Below are 12,363 nucleotides of genomic sequence, written 5' to 3' on the forward strand. Positions count from 1 at the left end.
GATAGAAGGGTGCCTTCCTGTCCTCACACCCTTTGTGAAACTCCCTGCCCTGACAAAAGTACTGAGCATTCCTGCCTAAACTGGAGAATATATAATCTTGGAGTCTTGGAACCTTTTTTACCACTCGTGGGATCCAGAGGAAGACTGCAGATCACCGCTATCAACCAGACTGCGACCACCACTCTCGACTGGACTGCAACCACCACTTTTGACAGACTGCAACAGCACTCTCACCAACAGGTTTTCCCCCTCTCCCTTTACTTTGGACTCAGGGGGCCCAAAGAACACCACTCTGTTCATGCCCCAGGGTGCTGGGTTATACATTTGGGGTTTGTGGGTTAAAGCCAATTGTTTGTCTGTATAATCGTACTTATTGTATTATTTTATTAAATTGTTATTCTGACTTTAATCTCTCTTTTGGGTTGAGTTAATTTTCCCCTGCTGGTTTACCTTTAAACCAGCACAACATGCACCAAGAAACATAAACATTAACATTCAGTATTACTAGTGCTTCAGGTATGAACCTGCTTCCAGTCAACATGTGCAATACAATTGACAATGTATACAGCTAATTCTTCTTTTAACCACCATCCCTCTTTCTAGACATGTGTCCTAGTTAGGACAGCTGAGACCAGTCCATCCATCGCTGGATGGGTGTAACCCAAAACTGTGTATTCTATAGCCTTCCATGCCATTTCCCAGAAACTGTTATCAATGAACCATTTACACCATCTGCACATAGAGCCTGACTCCTCAGGCTATAAACTAGGTGTTAAGAGGCCTGTGAGATGGGAGTTGCTGTTGTCCTCACACCCATTAAGGAACTCCCGCCCCGAGGGAGGTACTGAGCATTCCTGCCTGAACTGGAGGATATATAATCTTGGAGTCTTGGGACCTTTGTAACCACTCGTGGGATCCAGAGGAAGACTGCAGATCACGCTCTCAACCAGACTGCAGACCACCACTCTCGACTGGACTGCAACCACCACTTTTCAACCAGACTGCAATCACCACTCTTGACGAGACTGCAACAGCACTCTCACCAACAGGTTTTTTCCCTCTCCTTTTACTTTGGACTCAGGGGGCCCAAAGAACACCACTCTGTTCATGCCCCAGGGTGTTGGGTTATACATTTGGGTTTTGTGGGTTAAAATCAATTGTTTGTCTGTATAATCATACTTATTGTATTATTTTATTAAATTGTTATTCTGACTTATAATTTCTCTTTTGAGTTGAGTTCATTTCCCCTGCTGGTTTACCTTTAAACCAGCACAACATGCAATAAATAAAATTTTCTTTCATTTGCCTGCCTGAGTGTCCTCATTCCAGCTGGGTTAGATTTAGTGTAGCCAGTACAGTGCTGTGGTTTGGATTCAGAATGAGAACAATGTTGATAACACACTGATGGTTTGGCTGCTCTTAAGTAGTGCTCACTCTAAGCCCAGAGCTTTCCTGTATCTGACGCTCTGTTAGCAAGGACCTGCACAAAAAGGTGGAAGGGAGCACAGTCAGGAAAGCTGACCCAAACTGGCCTAAGTGACATTCCATACTATATAGAATGTCATGTCCAGTATATGTCCTCTTCTGGGGGAGCTACCCAGAAGAGGAGTCAATGGCTGTTAAAGCACAGGCTGGGTATTGGTAGCAGGTGGTAAGCAGTCGTACTGAGCATCACTTCTGTCTTGAGTTTCATTTCTCTCTCTCTCTTCATTAAAATTATTATCATTAGTATTATTACATTTTGCTTTCTTTCAATTATCAAACTGTTCTTACCTCAACCCACAAGTTGGACATTTTTTTTTCTGATTCACTCCCCATCCCACTGAGGCAGGGGGAAAGTGGAAGGGAATGAGCAATCAGCTGCATGGTACTTAGCTGACAACCGGTGTTAAACCATGACACTGAGAATAAACTCTGTCTGCTGACAGAAGAGTTTCCCAAATTAACCACACACTAAATATTATTCAGCTAATACTATGTTGCTAAGACAATACTTATTTCACCTAAGTATTAAAAATCAATACCTAGAATACTCAAATGTGTATACAGCAGACTTGGCACAGAATTGGTCCCCTTCAATTTCTGTTGGCCAACGGGAACCTGGAAATGTACAGAAACTGCAGTAGCAGAAACACCTAAAATTAGCCTGATGAGCTGTGCAGAGTTTATCTTTCTCCTTGGGATACACACTCAATAGAATACAAACTGCAGTACCAGAGAGGTTTCACCAAGTTGGAGGCAGATACCCTCCAGGACAGTGTAACAAGAATAAAAGCAGTTATACGAAGACTTCACTAAACCACAGAGCAGGACACCATACTCATCAGCAGTATCATTAATAATTAACTCATTAACGGTGCAGATTTCTCAGGAAACTGGTAGAGAGGTTTCATCACAGTCAGTTCAAGTACAAGGTGACTCAGGCTGCAGATTTGCTGAAGTCCATATGATACAACACTTTCAGTCCTTCTCCTGTTTCTAGATTCTCCACTAACCCCCTCCAGTCCCACATCATTTCTTACAGAACCATTTGGGTTTTGAAGGAGGTTAAAGTTCATCTAGTCCAATGCCCCTGCCATGGACAGCAACACCTTCCACTACACCAGTCTGCCCAAAACACCATCCAGCCTAGCCTTCCACTTCCAGGGATGGAGCACTCATAGTTTCTCTGATCAACCTGATCTCATGTCTTAGCATCTCCACTGTAAAAAAATTTTTTCCTAATATCTAATCTAAACATGTCTTCTTTCAGTTTAGAACCATTACTCTTTGTCCTATCACTACTACTCACAATGGTACTCCTGACAGTGAGTCTGTAGTTGGAGGCAACTTGTGGTCCCAGTCTAATTCCTACAACCAGTCAGTTATCAAACAAAAATCATTACCAAAACTGGTACTAATAAGTATCTGATGGTAAGCTCCGTCTTTTCACCTTCCAATGAAACTCAGTCACATTACAAGAACAGTGTAGGGAATGCTGTGAGTAGTTAAACATTAAGTTCTCAAAGTCCTCACTCCAGAGCCTTCCTTTCAAAAGCATTCCTTTCAATGCACATTCTACCTACAGCACATAACACACTGAAAAATAACCATGAAAAATAACCATTTTTAATCCATTAAATTGTAAAGTGGAATTGTGGAATTCCACTCAGTGCAAATCTCTGAAACTGATCTACAGGCTAAGTAGATATCTGTACAATTAGACTTATAGAGAGAAAAAAAAATTCCTTCTGAGGCACCAAAAAATTAATAGGGCAGCATTAAATTTTTTAAGAGGATGTTTTCATGCCCACTGTTAAGCAACTTGTTTCAGTAAGCGAGTGGAAAAAAATTTAAAAAAAGATATCCATTCATTCTTTGAATGGATGCTTTACTTCAAAGAATTCCAGTAATCTATTGTAAATCTAAAAAACTCCTCAGTCACAACAGCACATTGCTCCCCAAAGGAACAGTGGGTCAAATTCAAAGTACCAGCAACAGAGTTGTATTCAGAACTTTTTCTATAGAGCCTGGAATGGGCAAAACCTCCAAAGTCAGTGCTGAGTCTTCAGGGGAAAAAAAAAATAAGGTTGTGAACTTAAAAGAAGAGAGATTAAAAGATAAATCCCCACTGAGTAATTATAAGGAGAAGCTCTCCCAAACGTTTGCTAACTAGAACATAAAAGGCAATTCAGTAAAGACCATGGTCAAGTCAACTTGTAGATTTAAATATAGCCATAATTGGCTACAATCACTGAGAAGGCCATCTCAAGAAAACAGACAAAATCCAGGCACTGGTGAGAAAACTCCAATAATTAAAGGTATTTCACTAAGGCAGAAAGCACTCTGAGTGTGCGCTGTGCTTCTGAAATGATGATGCCCTTGTCCACCTCCAGCTGCTCTGTACTGTTGGCCTGCTGGAAGTTTTCATCTTATTCCTACGCCTACCCACATCTGCTAACCTATTTCAGACAAAAAGTCAACTTGAACACAATAAATATTACATCTGTCTTAACCCACCATGTTTTGACAGAGGTGGGCTGGGGAGTGCCCGGACTGACATCAAGGGTGGCAGGCATATCAGATCTCCAGCAGACAGGCAGGCAGTAAGTACTGGTAGTGGCTTCAACCACAGAAACAGCCATCACCTGGAGGCTCTATCTGGAGCTTTCCATGTGAAGATCAGTACTCTTGCGAGTAAAGAATCTTTTTTTTTTTGAAAGAAAGTGTAATAATACCTGAAACACTCAGAAGACCAAATCTGTTCAATTCCAAACCCAGAGGATCATACAAAGACGTGATGTATTTTAACACTAGTAGCATTCTATGACACACCCCAAGCTGCTGAGTATCTCCAATTGTTAAGATTTTAGTTTTCCCTACACAAGAGCTCTTTTACTTTTTCCTGCATTTAACCAATATGCTATCATAAGGCTGCTTTGCCACTGGTAGCGTAACATGCTGCCACCCTCTTTAACCCACAGTCTCAATTAAGGATTCCAAGAAAATACAAGTAATTACTAAAAGAACACCTTTTTGCTGTACTACTGGTATTATGCTTCTTTAAAGGCAAATATTGTCAACACCCCACTCTTTACTGTCACCAAATCACTGCAAAGATCAAAGATATCCAGTTAGCTTTATAACTGCTGTCAATTTTATACTTCTTTTGCCAATTAAGGTATTGTCCTGTGACCTGCTCACTCAAGCTTACTACTCTAGCAAAAACTTCATGCAGAAATAGTGCAAAGTGGAAGATACAATTTGTGAAGACTTGACAAGCTGGCTTCCATGGTTCTGAGCAGTTTGGGTCATGTAACACCACAGTTAAAAGTTAGCTATCTGGGAAAAAAAGTGGTTCATTCTCTCTCAAAAGAAGGCAACAATTCTTTAAAAAGCAAAGTGAGCCAGTTCTGAAAAGGAACTATAGATGCCTAGCATCTCCTGTTTTAGAACTACAGATTTTGAGTTATCTCATTGACAAATCAAAAACATATAAAAGTAACAATTAAAACTGGAAAATTATTTGCCTATATCTGGACAACTCGGAAACGACAAATATTTCATGCAGCTTTTTAAACTGCCAGGACAAATACAAGAAACTTAAGTCAAAAAAAGTTTTCAATCTCATCTGATTAGGAGAGCAAAATTAGGAGACAAAATTACTACTCAAACCCAGATATAAAAAGTCAGGAGTCAAGCAGTGACCTTTTCTCATTTATGACTGTACAGGAAGCTCGGGTTAGCTACCAGGGAAAACTGCCAAGTCTTGTTTCGCAAAAGCAGCTGAAAGCACCAAAAACTGCAGCAATGACTGTGAGAATACATTCCGAAGAACAAAAGCTTTAGATTATTTAGAAAACTAGAAATGGTAACTGCTATTCCCTGTTTCTGGTCCATGCGACACCCGTGACACTGGGAAGCAGTTGAGAAGGTGCCAACACGTGGAGCAAGGGCGGGCAGAGCGCGGTGACAGTCGGAGCCGGCGGGGCCCGTCCCGGGCGGTGACACTGCGGCCGTGTTGCCCCTGCGCTGATGTGGGCACCCGGATACTCCTCACTCCCGGCTACTTACTCCTCACACCCGCTCCTGCGGCTCTCCGGAGCCCGGCCACAGGCAGCCGCCACCGCCCCGCTCCGGCCCGGCCGCCGCTCCGGGCTTGACGCCCGCACACCCGGAGGCCCGCGGGCCTGGCGTCTCCATCCCTGAGCAGGGCTGCGAGAGGCGACCCGGGCGCCACCGCCCAACTCCCCGCCACGGCGCCGCTTGGCGGCTCGAAGGCCGGGGCGCCCCTCGCCTCCCGCCGCCCGCCCCGGCACGCTGCGGGGACCCGCACCGTACCTGGCGCCGTGCCGGCGGGAGGGGCGCGCGCGGGCCGCTCCGGGCCCAAGCGCCGCGCGCGGCGGCCGCCCGCCCCCGCTGGCCGCTACTTCGGGGTCCCGCGCGCGGACGTCACGCCGCGGGCGCGGCGGGGAACCCGGAAGCGGAGCGGTCCCGCGCGCCCCCCGGCCCGGGCCCCGACTGCGTGGAGCCGGCCGAGCTCGTCGGGGCGCTGCCCACACAGCGGGGCTCTCCTGGGAAGTGTTTTTGAGTAGTTCTGTTGGAACACAGCCTCGAGAGAAGCGGCGAGCTCCTGGCAGCGCCGACACAGACCGGGCGGGTGCCGGCGTCGAGATCTGGGCCGGTTGCTTGGGGCTGGTGGATCTCACGGGGAAAGTGGCGCTTCTACTCCGAGCTCTCCGTTTTGACCACTCAGGAATGTGGAAATAGAAAAGACTTTCAGTATAATTTTTCATGTTGGATGTTTCAATCTTCTTCAGAAATAGATGAGAACTGTCTTGCACTGGCCCACAGTAAAACACCGACCACCACAAGCAGTCCCAACACCCTTGCACTGTCACAGAAAGAAACGCCTTGAGTTTCATTTCAAGGATGCAGCACCTTGCTCCCTTGAAGAGCTTTCCAGATTTCTCACGGTTTGGTCTGCACAGGATGGTTGTGAGATGTTCCTGTCCCAAGGATAACTGAAATATGACACATACCATGTGTGCAACTGAAACGTCTCATCCCCTCTTAGTTCCCAGTCATGACTAATGGCCAAATGCAGTAAACTAGAGCCATGGACAGGCCTACATGGGAGAAACATTTTTCATCATTGTTGCTGTCAGCTGTTCACTATGACCCAAAGCAGCAATCATGTACTTTTGCTCTCAATGGATTTCATGGAATGTTTGGGTAGGAAGGGACCTTTAAAGGCCTGCAACAAGCAGGGACATCTTTGAACAGATCAAGTTGCTCAGAGACCCATTCAACCTGACCTTGAATGTTTTCAGGGATGGGACATCTACCACCTCTGGGCAACTTGTTCAGTGTTTTCTGCAAAACCTAAGGAAGGAATAAGTGAAATAGTTTTATTCTTCAATGCAGAAGGTGAGAGAGAACTAGTCTGTTTACATTTTAGAACTTAAGTTTGATTATTTTAAGCCTCTTGTATTGAGACTATTTTCCCTGTATTTCCCATGTAGCGCTTAGATGTCTGTCTTTTGATGAGACATTTGGGATGCCATACAACAATGCTATGATTATGGTCTAGTCTATCAGCTCTATTATCTGTAGCAGAGAAGGCAGGGTTAGGAATCATTTTATGAACATTTTTTGATACTGTATTGACGTAAGCAGTCCTATCCTCTTATTTCAAGGTCATGCCATCTCTCTTTGCAAGTACTGTTAAGTTGCAAAGTGAACCTGGTTAGGACTGACTTATGTTAAAAGTAGTCAGTGTTTTTTGTTGGGGTCTTAATTTGGTTCACTATCATTCTCCATCTCTTGCAGTACCCACCAAACCCCCCCACCCAAAAAAAAAAACCCCAACCAAACACCAAACAACAACAAAAATAAACCAGTAGAACGTAGGAGTCTGAAAAAGTTTAATGACAGCTTGTGTGAGCAGTACAGCTAAAAAGTGCTGTGTCTGTAATCTTGATACAGCCCTTTGTAATTACAGGTCCATAGAAGGATTCAAGGAGGGAGAGTTTATCAAAACAAGGGGTGAGGATATAGTGGCTTTGGAGATGCTTGACCCACAAAGAATTATTGACTATAGATTTGAAGCTCTTCCTGTTACCTTACAAAGGTAGCAGTTTGAAAGGGTAAGTCTCTAAGTCTCATTAGAGGACTGACCCCAAAATCCAAATATCAGCAGTGAAGAGGAACCAGAGGTAGTGTGTGGTAAATAGCCTTTTGGTGGAAGTTGGGCTTTTATCTTCTGTTTGCATGCAGAAGTGTGAAGTTCTGTTGTCTTTATAGGCTTCTGTGATCTACAATAATGCAAATAATAGGCTAATACTTGCAAAAATACTCATATGCATGCTTGTTGAATGGCCAGATTGGACAAGGCTTTGAGCAGTCTGGTCTAGTGGAAGGTTCCCTGCCCATGGCAGAGGGATTGAAATGAGATCATCTTTAAGATCCCTTCCAACCCAAACCATGTTATGATTCTATGACTCTATGAATGTCCAGCAAAGTTCTTCAATTCAGTTTTCAGAAATATGAAGTGTGAATAGTTACATCTGAAATAGATTGCAACTTTGCCTTCACAAGGTGCTGAAGAATGTCAGATCTGTTAAAAGGCAGGTCTTTATTATTTTCTATTGTGCATCCAAGATTACTAAAACTGCTTTCACTTAATTTCAGTTCACAATTTAAGCAAAAACATTATTTACTTACGTGCGTTTAGTGAAGCCACGTTTGAAAGACTTGCAGTAGAAATTAGTTTCATAAAATATCTTCAAAAACTAGGACTTTACCCATGTCTGGTAAATGGAGCTGCATTTCAAAAAATGTAGAGAAAAGAATGTGGTTTATGAAATAACACTCCTCTGCAAAAAGAGTACATGGTCATGTAACTAAAACTGTCTTGGACTGCATGTTGTTAATGACAGCCAATGTGTCAGAGTCTGTAAGAGGATACAGACCAAGTGATGGGTGGATTCAGCATTTGTTACACTGTCCTTCAAATCTAGGTGGCCTCTGAGACTGTAAAGGAAGGGTAGGAATGTCCTGGTTATAGGAAAATGAGGTGGGGTTTAGCATTAGGTGGTTGCGACCAATTATGTATCTATCCCGTTTCCTCATTTTTAATGGCCTGTCTCTTTAAGCACGGGAGGCAGAACTGTTTTTTCCTTGCTGGAGTTGTAGAAGGGAATCAGAGATCACAGAATCACAGAATCAACTAGGCTGGAGAAGACTTCTGAGATCACTGAGTCCAACCTGTGACACGCCCACCTTGTCAACTAGACCATGGCACTAAGTACCACATCCAGTCTTTTCTTAAATACTTCGGGGGACAGTGACTTCACCATCTCCCTGGGGAGACCATTCCAATGCCCAATTACTCCTTCTGTGTAGAACTTCCTAATTCCAATCTAAAGCTCCCCTGGAGCAGTTTAAGACTGTGCCCTCTCATCCTGTCAGTAGTTGCCTGGGAGAAAAATCTGACCCCCACCTCGCTACACCCTCCTTTCAGGTAGTTGTAAAGAGTAATAAGGTCTCCCCTGAGGCTCCTCCAGGCTAAACAACCCCAGCTCCATCAGCCGTTTTTCATAGGACTTGTGCTCCAGATCCTTCAACAGCCTCATTGTCCTTCTTTAGACACATCCTAACACCTCAATGTCCTTCCTAAACTGAGGGGCCCAGAACTGGACGCAGTGCTCGAGGTGTAGCCTAACTGGTGCCAAGTACAGGGGAAGAATCACTTCCCTGGTCCTGATGGCCACACTGTTCCTGATATAGGCCAGGATGCCATTGGCCTTCTTGGCCACTTGGGCACACTGCTGGCTCATGTTCAGCCACTGGCAAACAGTACCCTCAGGTCCCTTTTTACCTGGCCACTGTCCAGGCACTCTGTCCCCAGCCTGTAGTTCTGCAGGGCGCTGTTGTGGCCGGAGTGCAGGACCTAGAATAGGTGGGCCCCCTTTTAAAGCCACGGGGCAGAAGTGGAAGTGCCACCACTGCCGTTTCTCCGGCCTTCGGGAGACGTGGCTGTGTCCAGGACTGCACCTTGTCACGGGAGGCGACAGAGGCTGCTGACACCACCACCGCTGCCAACAGCAGAGTGAAAGCCCTGCTCGGGACCCCCCCCAGCCGCTGTAGGGGCAGGAGTCCGCTGCTCAAACCATCACCAGGTCACTGCCACTGTCACTGCCACTGTCACTGCCACTGCGCTGCCTCTGCTGCTGCGCCGACTCCAGAGAGTGCAGGGGCCGCCCCAGCCACAGCCATTTCAGGGGTTTCGCAATTCCCCCCCCCGCCCCCTCCACAAGCCGCTTTGAGGTGTTTTTTATTGCTAAGCACTTTTTCCCAGCCGCTGTCGTGTATCGGCACCGTTACTTTTTGCCCTTTGCTGCCCGAGCGAGAGCCTGTAATCTGGCACCGTTTTGTTGTTCTCCTTAGGACAACCTAAGGAGAACAGCAACGTTTGCCACGTTGTTTTTCTTTGTTTTTTTTCCTGACGACGTGGTCTGGGGGGAGGGAATGGAGAACTTTCTCCGCCGTTTTGTCTTTGTCCTGGGGGGGGTGGGGAGGAGGGGCAGGTAACACTTTTTGCCTCTTTTTTTTGGTTTAAACTGTTTCCCTCTGTATCTTTGCAGTTATGGCTATTTCCTTTAGTAAATTGTTATTTTTAGTTATATTTCTCCATATTGACCCTTCATTATTGGAGGAGTCAGGGGGAGGAAAAATCAAAAGGGGAGTGACTTATTTGGAGTTCTAGTTCTCCAGTGGTTGTCCAAAACCACCACAAGGGAACATGACAAGGTTAAATCTCAATAAAACATCCTTTTTGTATAAATTCTTTCTGTGTTTTGGATGTAATATGAGAATAATGTGGGTAACACACTGGTGTTTTAGTTATTGCTCAGTAGTGCTCACCCTAAGTCTGGGAGTTTTGAGTTTCTCATGCTCTACCAGCAAGGACGTGCACAAGAAACCAGGAGGGAGCATGGCCAGGACATAATTTTCGTATCAACTAGACATCTATCACTTGTTCACCTGGACTTGTTCCCTAAGGCCCTTTCTGTTACCATGCCTTTGTTTCTTAATTCCCAAAATATAAGTACTAAAACAAAGGCCAGAGACTGTGTTCCTTTCCCACAGTCAGAAAATTGAATTTGAAAGAGAAGGAGTTTCAAAGAGAAAAATTGTCAACTGCCAGTCACGTGAAATAGTGGCAACACTGCACTGAAAACAGCACGGAGGGAAAAAAATCAAACTCAGAAACAAGATCCAGAGATTGTCAAGAAAGCCACTAAACCAATAATACCTTGAAAGAAGGGTCATGGGATGCACTGAGAAAGTGATATAGGCAAGCCAGCCAACTGATGAAGGAGGTACTGACCTGGCTGAGGGTTCTGCCAGTGTCTGTCTGCATCATGGACATAAGAACAGCTGTTCTTACTGAGAGTTGCAGTCTGTGTGACAGAGCATGCAGTTTTCAGTGCTGTCAGTATTAAAGTATTTTTTTGTAGTTTAGAGGAAAAAATGTAACTCAAATCGTATCAAAGATGGGAGAAGTTATTTTAAGACTTGATCATCATATCTAAAGAGAAACACACCAAGGGACCCAAATATTAGTCATGTCGATGACAAGTGATCATGGTCTGTAGACAGCCCTTACAGTAACAAATACTGCTTTAACAAGGATTATTTCAAATGGCTGAAAAAAATGTCGTCTCATCAACTCAAAAGAAATGAACAGAAAAGCTAAATGAAAATGTTATAAATTAAACCATTTTTAACCCCAAAATGTGAGCTTCTGATGTTTAATACTGCAGTTTTGCAGAAACAGGGAAGAAGTTCTTAAGGTCATAAATATATTCAGGATAAAAAGAGAAACAGGGAATTTGGTAATGGACACTAAGAAAACTAGGAATTATTTGAAACTTAGGTGAGTTAAGAGTCAAAGCATAAAAGGGAAAAAGCTGCAATATGCAGTATTTTTTATTCCCATTCTGCAATGCACTTTATGGTGTGCTCTTTCTTTTCCTAGATTTTATTTGTTTCAATTGATTTTATTTATATTTTTTGTCTTCTTGAAAACTATCTGGAGAACTTAAAGTTCCACAAAAACACTGAAACAGAAAGCAAGATCAAATGAAAAATTGGGAATGATAGAAGGTGCCTTTCCTTTTTTTTTTTCTCTTACACCACTTGCTCACAATTAAAACTTTATCTGCTCCAGATCACATAGCAAAGGTAGGTAGGATCTTAGAAGCACCTAGTACATGATTATAGCAAGTAGGATGTCTGAATTTAACTGCTATCCTGCAATGCAACTTTCATAAACAATTGTTAAATCCTCCTGTAGTTCAGTGCTGGTAGAACACCATGGTCCTTTCCTCAGAAGTACCAATGTTTCTGCTTTCAGCACCTGGCACTGTTAGTTATTAACATCTTCAGTTCTCAGTCAGATTACTGCTGGTAAAGGACACACTAAACCTGGCAAACTGTTCTCAACAGGGTGTACTGAAAGTGCTCAGTTTTGGTTTACATGGGTTGGATTTATATTTGCAATAAATGTGGTCTGTTCATTCGACTTTGCTCTGCATCCTAAAATTGAAGGATGTGATCCACTTTAGGAATACTTTTCTGTGACAAAAGGATGCAAAGGGTATCAGGCTAGAGCAGAATCACAGGAATCATATGAAAAATTGCATTGTCTTTTGATGACCATCTTATGTCACCTACTTCATGAAAATCACAAGATACTATTTAAAGCTGAGCAATGTGTTTGTACAATATAGGTCTCCCTACTGAGCAATTTCAACACAGCTCTTGTCAAACCCAGGTCTGGAAAACAAATAAATTTGTTTTAGTCTTAATTTTGTT

The sequence above is a fragment of the Manacus vitellinus genome, unplaced genomic scaffold (genome assembly GCF_001715985.3).
Source record: "Manacus vitellinus isolate BGI_N305 unplaced genomic scaffold, ASM171598v3 scaffold_9_pilon, whole genome shotgun sequence".
Classification (NCBI taxonomy): Eukaryota; Metazoa; Chordata; class Aves; order Passeriformes; family Pipridae; genus Manacus; species Manacus vitellinus.